The sequence below is a fragment of the Macrotis lagotis genome, chromosome 3, assembly GCF_037893015.1.
Source record: "Macrotis lagotis isolate mMagLag1 chromosome 3, bilby.v1.9.chrom.fasta, whole genome shotgun sequence".
In the NCBI taxonomy this organism is placed as follows: Eukaryota; Metazoa; Chordata; class Mammalia; order Peramelemorphia; family Peramelidae; genus Macrotis; species Macrotis lagotis.
Genome location: NC_133660.1, coordinates 131,555,202 through 131,577,486, shown reverse-complemented (window position 1 = coordinate 131,577,486; position 22,285 = coordinate 131,555,202). Strand labels below are relative to the sequence as shown.

Sequence of the window (22,285 nt, the reverse complement as noted above, 5' to 3'; positions counted from 1 at the left end):
TTTACTTCTAAGGGCCACCATGTTATGTTATTTGCTTATTGTTTCTCACCTGGACTAATAGCTACCTAATCCATCTGCCTTTTCATTTCTTCTTCCTGTAATCCCTCCTAAATACCACTCACTCTGATTGGATCACTTCTACTAAAAGATCTTTAAATTTTTGTCCACTGCTTATCAGTTCCAGATTTCTTATTTTATCTTCAATTGCCTTCTACAACCTAGCTCCAGACTTATCTGATTTTCCATCACTATAAAGTTCCATCCCAACCAAAGTGCTTATTGTTTCTTTTCATCCAGTGCTTTCCTTTTTACACACACATAACACATATGTATGTGTTGTATATAGATGTGTTTTTCTGTGCATGTATACACATACATATATGTATTTCTCTACCAGGATATGAGAGAATTCTGTCTTCTATGAATGCCAACCTTTAAGAATAGAAACATGGGGTGATGTTAGAGTCAAGCTCTCAGATTTAAACTTAATTAGTTTATTCCAGGACCCACTCTTAGGAACAATTCACCATCAATAGTTACTTTATTGGCTTAGGTCAATTCTCAGAATCATCCCCTCTATCCACAGAGAGATGCAGGCTCCTTTGGGCTCTAACCCACCCTTCTGGCCATGTTGCATAATTCTCTTTCTTTTTTCTTTTCTTTTTTTTTTTTTTTTGCAAGGCAATGGGGTGACTTGCCCAAGTCACACAGCTAGGTAATTATTAAGTATCTGAGGTGAAATTTGAACTCAGGTCCTCCTGACTCCAAGGCTGGTACTCTATTCACTAATTCACCTAGCTGTCTCTTGCACAATTCCCTCTCTTTTTTAATATTCCAGTCAAATCACACTACTCACCATCACTCATATATGCTTCCATGCCTTTCCTCAAACCAATCCTTTCATCAAGAAATCTATTTCAGGATGATAGATTCAGAACACATTTCCATTTTGACAAGTTCAAACAACAGACTACATGGAGAATGGATTCTAGACATTAAATGAGGGAATTTCCCTGGTTCTCATGGCTCTATATGTATGCCCCAACTGTCAAATAACGTAACTTGTCTGATCTTTAATATTCCCTCAGTGGGACTGTGATGGGGGTATAAATCAATTTTTTTCTATTTCTGTGCTTTATTTCTTCCCATGCTAACTGCTTCCAACAGAGAGTAGTAACTGATGAAAACTTCTTAAAACTATGCTAAGATGCTGTCACTAGGATGGAATGATGGGACCATTCCAGGGAAATGAATTTTGAGGTAAATAGTAATAATCTAATAATAATCTAATATTTAGCATCATAAGAAAGAAGAAATTACCTAATCAAGGAGAATATTTAGTAAATATATCAAATTATTTGAAGGAATGTTTGGGTGAGCTCATGCTTGCTCCATCTCCATCTCTCTGTGGTCTAACAACCACAGAGTAGTCCTCCACAACTCATAGTAATACCTGTCTAGTTTGCTCCAGGAATCAAGAATTTGCAATACTTAAATAGAAAAAAATATTATTATCCTAAGGTTTAGTAGCGGTAGACATGGTTCCCTTTGACCAGCTCCCTAAACCTCTGAGTTCCTTCACTTTCGCAGAGTTGACAGAAGTCTCTATGATGTGGAGCAATCATGGATATCAACCAGGGTAAAATACAAGTATTTGTTTACTTCCTGCCAAGCACCTGTTTTCTGGAGACAGGGTATATATCTAAGATTGATCTCACTAAATTCTTATTATTGAACAATAATCTGCAATAATTACAATGGTAATAATTATAATACTTTCAAAGTATAGAGACCTAGCAGAGGAAATCCCAAGGATGAGAAATCATATTGCTGATATAACATGTTGAACAATTATCATTCCTATCATTCTATCTACTCTCATATCAATGATTCTTCTTACATATATTCAACTCCAAAAATTAATTATTTTATCCATCTTTGCAATGATCCACTGAACCCTCAATATAAAGGAATAGTAAGATGACAATTAATTGTCCTAGGGCTGTTTCTATCTAAACTTTATTTTTTTAAGAATGAGATGTTGATGAAGACAGTTGACCTGTATATGGAACTTCAAGTTTCTCAAAGAACTTTTCTTCTGTTATTTCATTTCATCCTAATAAAAGCCCCATGAAAGTGATACTATCATTGTTATTACACTTTTTGCAGAGGAAGATAATAAAGCCTATAGAGAAGAAATAACTTGCCTAGATCGTATAGCTAATAAGAGGCGGAAATAGGATATCACACCCAGGTCTTCCTAAGACTAGGTTTAAGTCTATTTGCAAACTTCTACTCTTTGTTCTGAATTCTCTCAGGTGAAAGTTTACTCACTTTATCTTCAAGTCTCAATTCAAGTGCCACTTTTTTGATGAAGGAAAAGGAAGTGATGGGTAGAAGTAATCTCTCCTTCCTTCAAGCTTCTAGAATTTTCATTGTACTTCTCTTATACATGTTCACATTCTATCCCATAGTGATTCTACTTGTTTATGCATCCCTCCTAATAAGATGAAAGTTCTTCAGAACCAAGACAGATGCTACTGAATTGAATTAAATGGAGAGCAACTGGTTGGCTGTACTGTTTGTTAATTCCTAAGATTCAGTGAGTTATAGATTCCTCAGTAAAAGTCTTATTATGGTGCTTAATCATGCCACAGAGAGTACTTGGAGTCAATGCCAACTATAGCTTAAGTTTTAATAGTTTTTTTTCCCAAACTGAAAAGGCTAAATTTTCAGCTGTCAAAGGACAGTTTATCTATTAGTCAAAAACTAATCTAACAAAGTCTGTAGAATCATCATTAGCCATTATCAGAATCATCAGTTGATTTTTTTGAAGAAGACACAGAAATCTATGATGTACCATCCTCTGAAATCCATCATTTTAATTGAGTCATAAATTTGTTTTTCAAAAATATTTTGATGACCATTTCAATATAATTTGTTTACTTTAGCATCCTATGTATTTTAATTTATCCATTAATAGAGAGAGTAGCTTGAGACGGGAAGACCTGAGTTTAAATTTAATCTCAGCCAATTACTAGCTATATGATCTAAGCAAGTAACTTAACCTCCTTTTGTCTTAGCTTTTTCATCTGTGAAATGAAGATAATAACATCTATCTCACAAGATAGTTGGAAGGATCAAATGATAAGAGAATTGTAAAGTACTTTGTAATTATAATGTTTTGTCCTTCATTTTCAAAGAAGACCACAATATCAGAAATGTGATGCCATGACAAGCACGTGAATTAGAATTGAGTGAGGGGGGGTGCTGTGCTAAGTCACCAACCTTAGTTTCTCCTCCAGAGACATCTGGGTCCTATGGTCAAAGATGAATCAGGATGACTGAAGATGGTCCTGTAAGGCAATCTGGGTTAAGTGACTTGCCCAAGATCATACAGCTAGTAAAGTCAAGAGTCTGAGCTGCATTTGAATCTTCTTGAATCCAAGGTCAGCGCTCTAGCCACTGCACCACCTAGCTGTCCTACTTAGTACTTAGTAATTATAGAGCATACAGTAAGTCATAGAAATGTTAGATTATTATTATTATCATCATCATCATCACCATCATCATTATTATTCATTTATAAGGCTTAGCCCAGGTCTTGAGAAGTAGAAATGTTAGGTTCTAAAAAGGAATCCATAGTCTTCACCAGACTCCCAAAGGGATCCATGTCACAAAAGGGGCTAGTAATTCCTATTCTAAATCATGGAAGAGTTCTCACACTAAATAAATAAGAAATTGCTTGAATATTGAAATAAGAAATTATGACAACCTTTCACCAGTGTGCTTTATATTTAAGACATAAGATGTGAAGCTTCTAATCTAATTCCCCAGTTGAGAAATCAGCACTTGATTAGTCTTCTCCTATTCTGCCTATGCTGTTTTCATTCTCTCATTAGTCTTCTAGTTCTCAATTCAAAGGGAACTCAAGAGATTAATTAGATGCTTTTTTGCTTTCATTTATTTCATTCATTAAGGTAGGTTATGGTAGCATTTCAAACATAACTTTAGGCAAGTCAAAACACCATGGCTAGAATGAATAATCAATAAATTAGTCTGATATTCAATTTCAGGATCAAATGATATGCTATCAACCATCCATGCTGTGTTGTTCTGAATGGGGCCAGTATATGGAGCAGTATTTGGACCCAGAATGTTATTCTTCTCTATCCCAACTATGTGACCATGAGCAAAGCACTCACCTCTCTAAATTGAGCTGGATGACTCTGACATTCAACTCCTACTCCACGACCCTAATCTGTTATTTTTCTCTTGAGAAAATAAGTCAGTAACTTCTGTTATTTTCTGTCTCTAGGCAACAACTAGAGGTTCTCTTCAAAATGTCAGATGCTTTTCATGCTGATGGCTTATAAAACAACTTAATCTGTCCTGCCTTTCAAAGATGGATATGGTCCTAGAATATCAAGAGTTTGGGAAATACAGGTATGTGAGTAATAATGAAAGATTAGGACAATTTTCTTGAAACAAGAACACAAAAGAGGCAGCAAAGGACAGAAGAGAGAGTACTGATATGGGAGTCAGGAAAGCTGAGTTCAAATCCCAAATTCATAATGAAATCCAGAAATGCCTTTTGCTTACTCTTTAATTCTGTGACCAATTCATGGATTATCTGTAGATTTGTGGTAAATTGGATTCGTCAGTGGACTGATATTCCAACTCCATGCCATAGTATATAAATTAGACTTCTTTCACCTTGAGATCGTTTATAGATATTCTTCTGAATAATTAAGGCTATTAATAAGGAAACACTTTCATTTGCCAACAATAGGAGCTCAGCATCTAAAAGGAATCCCTCTTCCATCTGGATTCTGAATATCATTCTCAGTAATATAGGTCAATTCATTTGGCATATATATTACAATGCCTTGCTTAGCAGTAGTAATCAGATGAACATAAAAGAATTAATTCAGTGACTGCATTCATTGAAATATATTTTATCATACTAAAGGAGATAATTTAATATCACATTTCACTGTATTAAATAACTTTTTTAAATAATCAACAAAAAATAACAGAATCTTATATTTTCTGTACTTTTCAGTGAGTGGTTTTGTCAATATTGTTGTTGTTTAGCCTTCATTTTTGAAGATAACCAGTGGCTTCATGGATAATATCTTGACTTATAAGTGAACCAGATCTAAGGGAGACAGAGTTGAACAAAGTTGTCAACCTCATTCTCTTTCTGAGTCATTGAAGTCTAGTGACACAACAAAAGTGAAGACAATTGGTGATGACTTTAAATGCAGTGAATGATCTTGGTGTCTGTGATGATAGAGGCAGATAAGCATCACTGAAAAGATCTCAGTAAGTCCTCATGCCAGAGGTACTAATCCTATCTGAATATCTCATCTATTTCCCCTTAAAGATATATTCTGCTTTAAAAAATGTTGAAATTTTGTTCATTTCTCATGTTTTCATCAAAGCTGACCTGAATATAGATACATGAATCATATACCTATCAATTTTATTAAAAAGGTGCATTAAACATGTACATCAATAGTTATTTATGGCAACTTAATTGTTCATTGGTAGTACCATCTATATACAGTGGCTATAGTTAATTACCATTCTATGTTGTTTCACATATTAACTGTTTGAAGAAATCTGGCAACTCAGCGTGATTAGATATTGCTTAGAAATAGAAGATAACAGAGATTACTGAAACATTTTTAACAATAGAAAATATCCAAAGATTAGGGTTCATGGAGTCTTAGAAAGAATCATAGAGGTCAGCAAGCCCAAATGTGTCAAAAACACCACAGGTAGACTACAAACAAACCACAATATTCCTAAGAAAGGAAGTAAATTTAAATGTAACTGTGAATGATTATCAAAATAACCAAAAATGCAATAAAGCATAGATTCCAAGTCAATAGAGATCTTTACTTCCAGTTTCTTAGTCTTCATTTCTACTTGAATCGGACACCATTATTCTAGCCTTCCTCTTGTTTATGATAATAATGAGGAACAGAAAGGTATGTAATACACACAAACATATACAAATATACTATACACATACACCCATGTACACGCAAGCACATATTCATGCATATATATATATATATGTATGTATGTATGTATGTATGTATGTATATATTTGGGAAACCCAAAAGGCTTTGGGCAATTTCCAGGTGTTAAAGTTTAAGTTTGCCCTAAAACTTTGGTATATCTCATACATATGCAGGTGAGTATATATAATACCTTTTTGTTGTACAGGAGTTTCAGACACATTTGACTCTTCATGATCCCATTCCAGGTTTATGTTGACAAAAATACTGGAGTGGTTTGACATTTCCTTTTCCCATTCATTTAACAGATGGGGAAACTGAGGTAAGCAGTGTTAAGTGACTTGCCCAGAATCATACAGCTAGTAAATTCTGAAGTTAGATTTGAATTCAGCTCTTCCTGATTCCAGGACCTGTTAACTGCCAACTGTGCTACCTTGCTACCCCATGTAATACCTTACCTTTAGATAACACTTTTAAGATTTTCAAAGTACTTGATCTCATTCATCACAATTGTCATATTATTTTTCATTTGCTCCCCACAACATGAGTAGTTGTTATTATTATCCCCAATTTCCAGGTGAAAAAACTGAGGTAAATAACTTACTCAGGGCCATACACCTGGTGTCTTTGGCAGAAGACAAATTTAGGTCTTCCTGATTCCAAGTCAAGCACTCTGTCCACCACATATATATTCATTCACAAATCCAGAAAGAAATATCTCCTCAACCATGTGCAAGCAGGGGCATAATTTTTATTCCCACTATTCCCTTTGACAAGTCACTTCATCAAGTCTAGGTCTATGTTTCTGCATTCATGAAATGATGGGGTTGAACCATAGGAGGCTCCTTGCATAGCTTTACTAAATTTTATGACCTTCTCAACCTACCCCCATGTGCTATAGAATATGACTGACTCCAAACCAATGGAGCACTCCCCACTGCCTCTGCCTTAACTATCATGTCTTAATTTTGTTCTAACCCTTTTCCAATTCCCATCAACACAACCCACAGTATGTTACTCTTCATTCCTTTGTTGTATTCCCCACTGTTTGGATTTCTGTAAAGCATTACCTGTCTTTAGAAGATTTACCCCAGAATTCTTTGTGCTAACCACTTGGGTAAAGGAATAAAGAAATATGCCTTAGGTAAGTATTTTTGTAATGCATTTTCAAAAGACATCTGTACACGTTAGTAGTCATCATAGACTCTGCTGACCTAAGAGGTTTGGAGCTTTATAAAAGCTGTGGCAAATTCAAAAAATATTCATCTAGTCCTTTTCTTCTTTTGTTGAGGTCCAGAAAAGGATTGACTTGTCGGCAAATATTGATTTTTCCCTGTCCTAAAGATCAACTATTAAGTATCAAAGAACAATTAGACATGAGGGGAGAAAAAGTTTCATTTGAAAAGTAGGACAGAAGATCTGGCAGGCAGAACATATTTCTCACCTGAAAACATAAGGACTGGTGAACAAGTATGAGTTTTTCCTTTCTTGTGATATTTACTATGTCTTCCAAGAACTGAAATTAGGTACATAATACTGGCTATTTAGGCCATTTCCCAGTAATAATTGACCATGCTTGTCTCACAAGAAGATGAATTATCCATCCCCTTCTGAGAAGAAAGAGGAGAACACTACATCTGTATCTACATTTCCAACACTGAAGAGCCAGTACACTGAAGGTTGGCCAAATATTTATCTGCACTCTTATGAGGAGGAGGTTCAGAAAAGTTAAGATGCTTGGTCTAGATGAGATTGCTGGTGTTCCTAGTGCTCAGGCTCACAGATTTAAAGCTAAAAAGGAATCCAATCATCTTGTGATCCAACCTTTTCCTTTTGAAGGAAATAGACCTGGAAAGGGTCTGCCAAGGACATCAAATAATTTTTGAAGTAGCAAGACCAGGATTTGAACACAATTTCTATTGCTAAGCACTCAATTTGCCTTAAATTTCCTTTCAGTGAGGATCAAGAACACTCACAAAATAATATAATAATAATAATAATAATAATAATAATAATAAATAGCATGTGTTTATAGGATTATATTTTTCTCATTTGATTCTCACAATAACTCAGTGAAATATGAATTTTTTTTTCAGATAAGGATAAAGAGGCTAAGATAGTGACTTCTCCAGGACAATACAAGTGGGAAGAACTGAGGGATGAATCACATCTGGGTTTTTCTGATTCCAAATTTTTCACTCTAGCAAAGAGGCAAATAGAATCAAGCTATGCAGTGGGACCGATGTCATGTGGTGCTTTTCCATTGCTCTGAAACAAAATAGGTCATTCTAGTCAGAAATTTTTGATTAAAGAAGAATCAGAGAAAATAGAAAATAGTCATCAAAGGAATAATTATATAAAGAAGTCACCAGGTGAATTTATCTTATTCAATTGTTTTTAGTTGACCTCATGACCCTACTGGATTTTCTTGGCAGAGATATTAGTTTGCCATTTTCTTCTCCAGATCATTTTACAGATGAGGAAAGTCAGGCAAAGAGAATTAAGTGAATTGTTCATGGTCTTTCTGCTAGTAAACATCTGAAGCAAGATTTGAACTCAGAAGAATGAGTCTTCTTGACTCCAGACCTGATCCTTTATCTTAGCTGTACCTTGCCAAGATCTCCCCCTTTTCAAACCCCAGAATTCAAAAATCATATAGTCCTGGAATTTGGGGGTCTCTAGGTTATGAATAGATTTCACATCTATTAATTTGGATGGGGAAAAATAACATCTTTGTTTTAATATGATGAAAGTTTATTTTTAGAGGCAGATGATGGAAAGTGGATAGAGGGTCAGGTCTAGCATCAGGAAGACAAGCTGAAATCAGGTCTTAGACTCTTACTAGCTGGGTGACCCTCACTTAACTCCTGTTCTTATTTTACTCATTTGTAGGATCAGGAATAATAATAGATTTTGTGAGGATCTAAAGAGATAATATTTATAAAAAGTGCTTAACCTAAAATAGGAACTCTGTAAATGCATATTCCCTTTGTCCTTTATAATTTTTTTATATATTTAAAAATTCTGTTCTGATACAGGGTCCATAGAAGTCACTAGATAACCAAAGGGTTCCATGATGCAAAAAAGTTAAGTGCTCCTGGCATTATCCAGTGCCCTCATTTCCTGAAGAGGAAATGGAGATCCAAATGGGTTCAGCGACTTTTCTAATATAGCACAATTAGGAAATGAAAATCAGAATTCAATCTAGGCTTTCTGACTTTATATGTGCAATGCTTTACTCTCTGTCTTGTGGTTGCCTCCTTTATGCTAATACATAACAATAATTTTTATAAATTAAAATGAATCTTATGAAGAGAATGTGGTCAAAAGAGTTCTGCAGTTCACTTCAGAGAATAAGCTGCTGTGAACTGATTTGAGAGAATTTTTGTAAACTCCACTGACCATTACTTTTCAAATTTGGGCTACTAGGCCCACATGTAAACTCCCAGTGATCATGATGAATATCTGAAGAGCATGCTGTTTTATTTGATTATGGACAGCCAGGAAGAAAAGAGGAATTTTTAAGTTCAGAAAAAATAATAAATTTGCTCATGGATGAGTTTTTTTTTTCTCTATGAGAATTTTCCATGGATTTTTACATAGATCATTACATGTAGGCTATTCTAGGACACACCTATAAAAAATGTTGGCAATTTCCAAAGCTCTCATTTCTCACTCCAAAGATGAGAACTTTTCTAAAGAGGTTTTGAAAGGGCAGAGTCAAGATTACAGCAGGAGAACAGCCTTTCCTAGGAGATTTCTCCAAAATATGTCAAAAATATTAAAATTATGACTCTAACAAAATTTTTGAGAATCAGAACCCACAGAAAGATCCAGTGAAGCAATTCTCTAGCCCAAAGTAACCTGGAAGACAATGGGAAGACTCCACATGGTTGGAGAGGGGAGCAAAGGACTTCCAGCCTTCTGGGAACAGCCCCAGGAACAGCCCCAGGGCACCTGGCAGCTGAAGCAGTTTCCTGACCTGCCAACCCAGGAAGCACCAAGCGCAACTTGGAAGATCATAGGAGAAACCTCTGCCAAAGTGAGCACAGAGCCCTCAGCATGGATCTCAGCTCAGCCCAGATTCCAAGAAACAGAAGCAGGCCCACAGAGTCACCCAGCAGGGAACCACCTGACAGCTGCTTCCAGAGTGCTCAGTCCATGAAAGGTAAGGGAATTTGGGGAGGGGAATACTGTCAAGGTCTGTCCTTTGTCCCTGGGATAGGATTCTGGGGCTTTGTCCGTATTCAGACCCTGGCCACAGTCTGGGCCCCCATACTGTACTAGAACAGGGACCTTCCTCACAGCCCCTGGCAGAGGGGTGTGTTTGTGCATCCACAGATCTGAGCACAGACCAGGAGAGCAGTCAGAGCCTCTCAGAAGACCTTGAAGGAACTGAGGTCCTTGTTTGGGGGGGGGGTCCCAATAATACTCAAAAGCTCAGGAAGCACTCCAAAACCAGGGCACTGGTTGGGGAAATGAGCAAAAAGGAACCTGACCATAGACAATTACTTTGGTTCCACGGAGGCTCAAATATAGAATTGGGATCAGATTATGACAGAGCTCAAAAAAGAATTTGAAAATCAAATGAGGGAGGTGGAGGAAAAATTGAAGGGAATGAGAGATATGCAGGAAAAACATGAAAACCAAGTCAACATCTTAGTCAAGAAGGTCCAAAAAATGCTGAAGAAAGCATGTTAAAAACCAGTTTAGGTCAAGTGGATAAAATAATCAAAAAAAAAATTAATGAGGAGAATGCCTTCAAAAAAGCAGAATTGGCCAGATGAAAAAGGAGATAAGAAAGCTGTCTCAGAAAAACATATACTTCAAATGTAGAATGGAACTAAAGGAAGCCTAGAAGAAAATGTGAAATATCTCAGTGAAAAAACAACTGATCTGGAAAACAGATCCAAGAAAGACAACTTAAAAATTATTGGGCTACCTGAAAATCGTGATCAGAAGAGAGTCTTGACTTCATTTATAAAGAATTCCTACAGGAAAACCTTCCCTGATATCCTAGAAGCAGAGGGCAAGTAGAAATTGAGAGAATCCGGGGTGACCAGGTGGTGCAGTGGATAAAGCACCGGCTCTGAAGTCAGGAGTACCTGGGTTCAAATCCAGTCTCAGACATTTGATAATTACCTATCTGTGTGGCCTTGGACAAGCCACTTAACCCCATTTGCCTTGCAAAGAAAAAGAAATTGAGAGAATCCACCAATATCCTCCTGAAAGAGATCCAAAAAAAACCCCAGGAATATTATAGCCAAGTTCCAGAACCCCCAAATTAAAAAGGCAATATTATAACCAGTCAAAAGGAAACAATTCAAATGTCATGGAGCTACAATCAGGATTACACAGGACTTAGCAACAATTACATTAAAGACTCGTAGGGCTTGTAATATAAAGCAAAAGAGCTTGGAATGCAACCAAAAATCAACTTCCCAGCAAAACTGAACATCCTCTTCTAGGGGAAAAGATAAACTTTCAATGAAACAGGGGAATTTCAAATGTTCCTGTTGATACAGCCAGAGCTGAACAGAAAGCTTTAACTCCAAGTATAGGACTCAGGTGAAACAGAGAGTAGGAAAGAAAGGTAAATTATGAGGGATTAATGATAATGAACTGCATATATTCGTGCATGGGAGGCTCATATTGATAGTACTCATATGAACCTTCTCATTTATTAGAGCAGTTAGAAGGAGACTATGTAGACAAGGCACAGGAGGGAGCTGAATTTTAAGGTATAATATGTTGTGAAACTGGAGTCAATGGGTGACAAAATGCATGTGGAGTAAGATAAAGGAGAGTAAGAATAGGCTAACATATTTCATGTAAACAAGTCAAGAAATAGCTTTTGCAATGGTATAGAAGGGGTGAGGGGGGAATAAGGGAGCTTTCACTCTCATCAGGAATGGCTCAAAAAGAAAACAGCATACATACCCAATAGGATATAGAACTCTAGAGGAAAAAAAGGAGACAGGGGAGGGGAAGGGGATGTAGGTGATAGAGGAGAGGGTAGATCATGGGAGAGGATAATCAGACATAACACATTTTCTTTATTACTTTTTGTAAGATGGTGTGATTTGGTGGCCTGTCCAGGACCTAGGGGCTAGGTGGTTGCTGGGTCTCTGGGGTGGGATGTAGGCTAGGGGCCTCTTGGCCCCAAGGCCAGTGCTCTGTCCCCTGCACCACCCAGCTTCCCTACAGCACATTTTTGAAGAGCGACAGAGTAAAAGGAGAGAGAAAATATAAAAAATAATGGAGAGGAATGGGTGGAGAGAATTACAAGCAGCAACAGCAACTGTGGAAAAATATGGAACTTCTCTGATGAATTTATGATAAAAAATGTGATCCACTCCAGAGACAGAGCTGATGGTATCAGAACACAGATTGAAGTGTATGTTTTTTTCTCTTTCCTTCACTTTATTTCTCATGAGGGTTTTTTAATTTTGTGGGGAGAGGGGGTATTGTGTTTACTCTTGCAACAAGAATATTTTAGTAATGTGTAAATAAATTTTTAAAAATGTAATCAAAACTTTTTAAGGGCTTATGTCTATCAAATCTTTTTTTTGATATTTTAACTTAGTAATATAAGGAAGAGTGGGCCCCACATGTGTAGTGAGGGACCTACATTTGGGGAGAGCTGTCAAAAGGAAGTAGAATAGACTTCTCTAATATCTTCTCCTCCTATACTTCTCCCAAGGGACATTTTCATGCCTGCCAGGAGGGGAAGCAGAAAATAGGAATCAGAGACCATCATTCAATTAATTTTAGAGAAAGGAGATACTGAGCTAGAAGTTGATGTATCTACTTCCTTAAATATAATTAGAATAGAGGATGTATCAGTTTCCATTTAATTTTCAAATCACTTTGTCTGTATTACTGGGACGAATCAGAAGCCCAAGTTCTATATCCAAGGTTTGACTCCTTTCCTGCCTAATATTTGTTTCATAATTTAACACACATAGAGAAAAAAGAAGCCCAAACCCCAAAACAAAAACAAAGAAACCCATATATACAAATTGTACCAATATAGGAATCAGAGAAGGTATACATGAAATATATACCAGACTATAAAGAATGAAGGAACTCTTTCATTGGAAACTAAACCAAGAGTTTCTTGAATCTCACCCAAAGAGAAACTCCCCATAACCTCAAAAAGGGTTATGATGGAAGTGGCCAACTCCTTTCATGCCTTCCAATATTTTCCTTCAACAATCTAAAGCAGGATTGGCTTCTTCCATCTTTCTTCTTAAAATTGAAGACCAGAAGCATTTGAAGTGACTTGCTGCTTAAAAAATACAAAATCTTGATGAGTTCTGAAAAGAACTAAAGTTTTATGAGTCCCAAAGGAACTGCTCCTTGAAGAGTCACAAAGGGATTGGAAAATGCAGGATCTCTCATGCATCTCATCAGCTTCTCCCCACTCCTCATACAGAGCAGAGCAGGGTCATCGTTTCTAACAATAAGGAGGAGAATCTTACACCAGTATACTTTGAGACAAGAGTTATACGAGCTTAATCCATATACTTATGCTTCTATTTGTATGCAATCACATAGAACAGATCTTAATTAAAAAAACCAGTTAGAAATGTGAACACAGAATTGGAAGCAGTGATCACAGACAACCTATGAGGTCAATAAGAACAGCTCTTAACAAAGTAGTCTAGCTTATTTAATTTTTATATATTTTTATTGTTTCTTTTTTTCTTTAGTTTTTAAATCACTGTTACCTCCCAATGATCCTTCACAGAACACTTCTTTTTAAAACATAGCACTGGCCCTGGAGTCAGGAGTACCTAAGTTCAAATCTGGCCTCAGACACTTAATAATTACCTAGCTGTGTAGCCTTGGACAAGCCACTTAACCCTGTTTGCCTTGCAAAAACCTAAAACCTAAAAAAACATAATACAAGAAAATTAAATCATCATCAGGGATTATGCTGGAACTAACCCAGAAAACAGCAAAAATAACAAATAAGGGCTAGATATGCTTGTCTTTATTGTATGGTGATAGAAAGTGATGGAGAAAAAGTTAATAATGCAAATTAAACTGTCAAACATATTGTGGTGTTTTAGAGAGGCAGTAAGTGAATCCTGACCAACACAAAACTCATTGTATGTGAAAATATATTCCTTATTTCATATCTCTAGTCTACCACCTCTCTCTGCTGAGAGGCACAAGAGACATGCTTCACCAATGAAGTCATCATTGATTACTTGATACAAATTGGGAAATCATGCAAATTATTCCAATTCTACCAACTTTATTCTGTATCAGTTAATACAAGTCTTCCGAAATTTATTTAATTTATTTATATTTATGGTTTCTTACATTATAATACTAGGTTGATATTCAGTTGTGCCTAGACATTGTGACTCCATTTGTGGGTTTCTTGGCCCAGATACTTCTTCAGTAGATTGACATTTCCTTCTCTGATTCATTTTATAATTGAAAAAAACTGAGGGAAATAGGCTGAAATGACTTGCCCAGGGTAACACAGCTAGTAAGTGACTGAAATCAGATTTAAACTCAGGAAGATGAGTCTTTCTGACTCCAAGCCTGATGCTCTAACCACTTAGATATCTAGCTGCCCTATTATTAGCATCATCATCATCATCATCATAATTATTTATTTATTTATCATTATTGTCATCACACATTTGCTGTGTAGAAAGCTTTTTTAAATCTTAAATGGCTACAGAAATGTGTTGTTTTATATTATTTTATGTTGTTATTATTATTTTTTTCTTTTAGCTTTTTGCTAGACAATAGGATTAAGTGGCTTGCTCAAGGCCACACACCTAGATATGTTTTATTTTATTTTAGTCCCATATTACCTCTGTAATTTTGGATGTCTCAACTTCTTTGCATCTCATTTTTCTCTGCTGTAAAGAGAGAATTGGACTAGATGGCTTCTGATTTTTTGTGCCCATTCAGTTATTTTTCAATCAAGTCTAGCTGATTGGGATTCCATTTCAGGCTTCTTGCCAGAGAAATGGAAGTGGTTTGTCATTTCCTTCTGTAACTCATTTTATAGATAAGGAAACTGAGGAAAATAGAGCAAAGTAACTTGACCAGAGTAACTCAGCTAATAATTGTCTGAGGTCATATTTGAATTCAGTTATTCATGACTCCAGGTCAAGTATTCTAACCCTTGCACCATTTAGGTTTCCCATTATAAAACTATCACTTTATATTTATATACTGCAGTTTAACTGACCATTCTTCAGTCAATGAATACCCATGTTGTTTCCAGATGTTTTGTTTTGCTACTTAAAAAGTATTATTATGGATATTTTTAAATAAATACTTTCCTATGACTCCAATTTCACCTATAGTTATATATCTAAACTTTCCTCACGTTTGCAATTTCTATTTTGCTATTTCATTTGAACAACAGAATTACCCTGAAAGTAAAGTAAAATGACCTAAAGGTGGAAATCCAAGGGATATCAGGTTGTAGGTAGAATTGAATGTTATATAGAAGATGTCTGAAGCTTCCTTAAACCTTCCATAGGGAGCTGACAATGATTTTTGAGCTAAGGAATAAATAATATGACTAGATATAAGAAAAATTATCCTGACGATGGAATGAGAGATGGACTGGAGAAAATGTGAAGTCAACTCATGAGGTATGTTCCTCTGGCTGCATCCCATAAAGGCAAAGCAGTGTGATGTCCAATGAGAAAGTCAATGAAGCTGACTATTCAGTACCTGTGGTGCAAAAAAATAGAATGCCTAAATAGGTTTCTATTTTGGAAAATAGGTTTTGTAATTGCAGAGAGATATAACCTCACTCTGAGTTTTAATTGAGAAGCTAAGTTTTTAATACTGTGGATCATAAATAAAGGGTCAAACTCTCAGAAGCATTTTTTCTCCTTTCATCTATAACTCAATGAACTTCTACTCTCCAACTCCAAGTCTGTGTGAAAGTTTACATTTCACTAGTATTCTAAAACAGACAGGTCAAAACCTGACCTGAACACCTCCCACAGCCCATCCTGCTATGGAGTCTTACCTAACTTTGATCTAAATCTAATTAGAAGATATATAGCAAAAAAAATTAAATATAACAGATGAGTATTTTTATAACTAGATCGACATGCAGCCCTCAAGGATCCCTCTTTTGAAATAGTGGGATCAGTTTCTATTTACACCACTGTTTTGGAATCTCAGTTGTCTCTTAACAGCCAAGAATGCTAGATGTAACAGAGGGAAACATACTGCATTTAGGTTCTAGGATTGGGTTCAAGGACCTGCCTTTACCACTTATTGCCTGCTTGACCTTAGGCAAGTTTCTTCTTAGAATTGCACAGTATGGTAGACACTAGTACATGATCATCCAGCATGGCATGCCTTTATCAGAGAGGGTGCTGTACTCTATGAGCAAGGAAGAATTGAAGCAACTCAAAGGAAATGCAGGATTTGTAGGTTTAAAGTAAGCACCCAAGTGTTCACATAGACTATTTGGTCCTGACTTGTGGCAGAACATTCTGAGCTCATATTGGTCTGAATTAGCTGCAATTGGACACACTGTAATTTGTCACAAACATAGTGATGTCATTTTGATTTTCTTTGATAACAAAGGACAAGAATCATCTAGAAGGGATGGTTAAATGGAGTGTAGATGTTTCAAAAGTAAGTTAAATATATTTATAGGCAGAAGAATCAGCCAAATAGAAAAGGAGGGAGAAGTTTAGTGAGAGAATATGAATACTAGAAGGAGAAGTCGACTTCATAAGATGAAGAGGGATAAGACCAAGGGTGCATATATAAAAGGAGTTGACTTGACAAGGATGAGATGCAGGTCTACTTCTTTATGTGAGTTAGGAGTGACTGAGAAGATAATTGAAGTGATAGTCATATCTGAGTAATACAAAGGAAGGAAGCGAGAGAAAAAAGAAATTCTCTTTGAATGGCCTCAGTCTTTTTCAGTGAACTATCAAGCTAGGTCCTTGATTGATAGGGTGTAGGTAAGGGGTACAATGAGAAATTTAAAAGATAAAAAAATCCAGTGGAACCATTGTAGTGAATGGAATAATGAATTAATTTGGAAGGATTGTCTTGATACAGTGACAATTCACTTGAGATTAGTGAGTCCAGTCAAAATAGTTTTGTTTTTTACTAAAGATTGAAGATGAGGAAATATAAGTTTCTGCATATAAAAAGTCCAAGAAAAGTGGAAGTTGGGCTCAGGATATGACAGAACTAAAAAAGATTTTGAAAATCAAGTAAGAGAGATAGAATAAAAATTGGGAAAAGTAATGAAAGAGATGCAGAAAAAAATATGAAAATGAAGTCAGCAGCTTAGTCAAGCTGATCCAAAAAAAATGCTGAAGAAAATATACATGTTAAAAACCAGCTTAGGTCAAATGGATAAAACAGTTCAAAAATTTATTGAGGAGAAGAATGTTTTATAAAGGAGAATTGGTCAGATGGAAAAGGAGATAAGAAAGCTCTCTGAGGAAACAAATCCTTCAAATGTATAATGGAGCTAAAGGAAGCTGATGACTTTATGAGAAATCAAGACACAATACTTCAACACAAAAAAATGAAAAATTAGAAGAAAATGTAAAACATCTTATTGAAAAAACAACTAATCTGGAAAACAGAATCAGGAAAGAATTTAAAAATTATTGGGATACCTGAAAGCTATGATCAGGAAAAGAGGCTTGACCTCATTTTTAAAGAATTCCTGGGGTGGCTAGGTGGCTTATTAGATAGAGAACTGACCCTGGAGTCAGGAGTATTTGAGTTCAAATCCGGCCTCAGACACTTAATAATTACCTAGCTGTGTGGCCTTGGGCAAACCACTTAACCCTATTTGCCTTGCAAAAACCTAAAAAAAAAAAGGAATTCCTACAGGAAATTGATTGCCCTGTTATCCTAGAAGCAGAAGGCAAAATAGAAATTTGAGAGAATCCAATGATCTCCAGCAGAAAGAGATAAAAAAACAACACCCAGGAATATTATAGCCTAGTTCCAGAACTTCCAAGTCAAAGACAAAATATTACAAGCAGCCAGGACACAATTCGAATATCGTGGAGCTGCAGTCAGGATCACAAAGGATTTAGCAGCAACTACATTAAAAGCTCATAGGGCTTGGAATATATCATTCCAGAAGGCAAAAGAGCTTGGAATGCAACCAAGAACCAACTACCGGGGCAGCTAGGTGGTGTAGTGGATAAAGCACTGGCCTTGGAGTCAGGAGTACCTGGGTTCAAATCCGGTCACAGACACTTAATAATTACCTAGCTGTGTGGCCTTGGGCAAGCCACTTAACCCCGTTTGCCTTGCAAAAAAACTAAAAAGAAAAAAAAAGAATCAACTATCCAGCAAAACTGAACATCCTCTTCTAGGGGAAAAGATGGGCGTTCAATGAAACAGGGGAATTTCAAAATTCCTTTTGAAACAATCAGAGCGTAACAGAAAGTTTCACCTTCAAATACAGAACTCAGGTGGCGCAAAGAGAGCAGAGGAGAAAGGTAAATTATGAGGTACTTAATGATGATGAACTGTATGTATTCTGCATAGAAAAATGATGCTGATAATGCTCATTTGAGCCTCTTTCTTTGGTAGAGCAGGTAGAAGGAGCTTTTATAGATGAAGCACAGGAGAGAGCTGTATTTGAAAATAAAAGATATTGTAAAATGGAGTCACTGGATAAAAGGTAAATGTACTGGGAGTAAGAGAAAGGAGAGGTGGAATAGGCTAAGATACTTCATATAAAAAACTTTTTTGCAATGATATGGAGGGGGGAGATGATGGGGGAATGAGGGAACCTTCACTCTTATCAGAAATGGCTCAGAGAGAAAATAGCATACACACTCAATAAGGTATAGATATCTGGAGTAAGGAGGAGAGAAGGGAGACAAGGGGAAAAGGGGGATTTGGGTGATGGAGTAGAGGGTACATCATGGGAAAGAATAGTCAGATATAACACACTATCTCTTTTATTTTTTGCAAGGTGCTGGGATTGGGTGGCCTGTCCGGGACCATGGAGCCAGGTGCTTTGCTTGGTCTCTGGGGTGGTATGTGAGCTTGTGGGCCTCTTGGCCCCAGGGCCAGTGCATTGTCCGCTGCACCACTCAGCTGCCCTACAGCACATTTTGGAAGAGGGACAGGGTGAAGGGAGAGAAAGAAAATAGTATATGGTAGTGGCAAGGAATGGATGTAGGGCGCTACAGTCAGAAGTGGCAATTATGGAAAAGTGTGGAGGTGGCATCTATGATGGACTTATGATGAAGAATGTGATCCACTCAAGACAGAGCTGATGGTATCAGAACACAGAATGAAACACATTTTTCCTCTTTATTTAGTGTGAAGTTCTATAGTTTTGTGGGTGAGGGGATATTATGTTTGCTATTAAACAAGAATATTTTAGCAATGTACAAAGAAATGTGGAGTTTAAACAGAGAACAAAGACTATTATATTTAGGATATGATTTCCCTCTCATCACATTCAACTGGGATCAATGTATACCATGGAAACAATGTAAAGACTAGGACTGTGGGGTGGAGCAAGATCATGGAAAAGGTTGGGAAATAAAAAATGGAAAAATAGGTGAAGGCAGAACTCTGTCTAACTCCTTCTCTGATATGGTACTGATACCTAAACCAAGAAGAGTCAAAACAGAGAAAGAAAATTATAGACTTATTTCCCTAATATGGATGCAAAAATCTTAAATAAAATCTTAGCAAAGTGATTACAGCAAGTTATCACTAGGATAGTACATTATGACCAAGCAGAATTTATCACAGGATTGCAAGGTTGGTTAGTATAATTGACTATATCAATAACAATCCTATAGAAATCCTATGACTATATCAATAGATGCTGAAAAATCCTTTGGCAAAATATAGCACCCTTTCCTACTAAAAACATGAGAGACTATAGAAACAAATGGATTGTTCCTTAGAATGATAAGCAGTATCTATATGACATGATCAACAAGCATTATATGCAATGGGGATAAGCTAGAGGCATTCCTAATAAAAACAGGGGTGAAATAAGGATGCCCATTATCACCACTACTATTCAATATTGTATTAGAAATGTAAGCTTCAACAATAAGAGAAGAAAAAAGAAATTGAAGAAAGTAGATTTGGGAAAGAAGAACCAAAACTCTCACTTTTTGTTGATGACATGTTAGTATACCTAGAGAATCCTTAAAAGTCCTCTAAAATTACTAGAAACAATTAGCAAAGTTGCAGGATATAAAATAAACACTCATAAATCCTCAGTATTTCTATATGTTGCTAGCAAGATACAACAAGAGCTAGAAAGAGAAATTATATTTAAAGTAACTTCAGACAATATAAATTACAAGGTGTGCCAAGGCGCATTCAGAAACTATGAAAAACAACTATAAAACACGTCTCCCACAAATAAAATCAGATTTAAATAACTGGGAAAATATGAACTGTTCATGGATAAGTCCAGCTAATGCCATAAAATGATAGTTCTACCTAAATTAAACAACTTATTTAGTTTCTTACCAAACTTAAAAAAATTATTTTAATGTGCTTGAAAAAATTGTAACTAAATTCATATGGAGAAAAAAATCAAGAATATACAGGTATTTAATGGAAAAAAATACAAAAGAATGTGGCTTAGCTATACCAGATCTAAAACTATAAATATAAAGCATCATTTATCAAAATTGTCTAGTACTGGCTAAGAAATAGAGTGATGGATCAGTGGAATAAACCAAGTAAAAAAGAGATAGCAGGAAATGATTATAGTAATCTGCTGCTTGATAAACCCAAAGAGACAAACTTCTTGGATAAGAACTCTCTCTTTGATAAAAATTGGGAAAATTGGAAGTTAATATGGCAGAAAATTGTATTAACCCAACATCTCACACCTTGTACAAGATTTTATATATAAGCTCAAAATGGGTACAGGATTTAGACTTAAAAAACAATATTATAAGCAAATGAGATCAAGGAATAGTTTTCCAGTCAGAACTAAGCAGTTTCTAACGAAGAAAGAGATAGAGAACATCATTAAAAACAAACTAGATAATTTTGATTTTATTAAATTAAAAGGCTTTTGCACAAACAAAACCATTGTAACTAAAATCAAAGGGAATATAGTAAATTGGGAAATAATTTTCACAACTAATATTTCTGACAAAGAACTCATTTCTAAAATATAGAGAGAACAGAGTCAAATTTATAAAACAAAAGCAAACAAGCCATTCCCCAGTTGACAGACGGTCAAAGGATATGCAAAGGCAATTTACAGATGAGGATAGTCATGAAAAACTACTCTAAATCATTACTGGTTAGAGAATTGCAAATTAAAGCATTTGTGAGCTACCACCTCACACCTCTCAGATTGGCAAATATGACCAAAAAGAAAAATGATCAATGTTGGAAGGGATATGGGAAATCTGGGACACTAATACATTGTTGGTGAAGCTGTGAACTGATCCAAACTTTCTGGAGAGAAATTTGCAATTATGCCCAAAGGGCAATAAAAAGGAGCATACCCCTCAATCCAGCAATACCACTGCTGGGTCTGTATCCAAAAGAGATCATGAGAAAGGATAAAAGCATCATTTGTACAAAAATATTCACAGTAGCTCAGTTTGTGGTAGCAAAGAATTGGAAATGAAGTGACTGTCCATCCATTGGGGAATGGTTGAACAAATTGTGGTATATGTACCTTATGGAACATTATTGTTCTATCAGAAACCAGGAGGGATGGGAATTCAGGGAAGCCTGGAAGGATTTGCATGAACTGATGCTGAGCAAGATGAGCAGAACCAGACAAACATTGTACACCATAACAGCAACATGGGGTTGATGATCAACCTTAATGGACTTGCTCATTTCATCAGTGAAATAATTGGGACAATTTTAGGGTACCTGCAATGAAGAATACGATCTGTATTCACAGAAAGAGCTTTGGAGTTTGGAGTTTAAACAAAGACAAAAGACTATTACCTTCAATTTAAAACAAAAGTTATCTCATGTACTATGTAATTTTTTATCTCTTATGATATAATTTTTCTCATAACACACACACACACACACACACACACACACACACACACACACACACACACACAAACACACACATTAAGTCAAAGCTCTTTTCCTGCTCATGACTTTTAGGATTAAATTGTCTCTCCAAGATCTGTTTTCCAGCTCAGTTGCTTTTTCATTGAGATATTTCAGGTTTTCTTCTAGTTTTCCATTCTTTTGGTATTGTTTTATTGTTTCTAGATTCCTTGCAAAGT

The 22,285-nt window shown here is 36.0% G+C and overlaps 1 long non-coding RNA gene across 1 annotated transcript in view; it reads left to right on the top strand.

The window, feature by feature from the left end:
- The first annotated feature begins 2,527 nt into the window (after window positions 1–2,527).
- The window catches only part of LOC141516240 (uncharacterized), a 48,848-nt gene continuing 29,090 nt past the window's right edge, over window positions 2,528–22,285 (top strand). The window contains exons 1-2 of the long non-coding RNA XR_012476646.1: window positions 2,528–2,602; window positions 4,319–4,446. This is a non-coding gene — a long non-coding RNA (uncharacterized LOC141516240). The remainder of the gene's footprint in view (window positions 2,603–4,318; window positions 4,447–22,285) is intronic.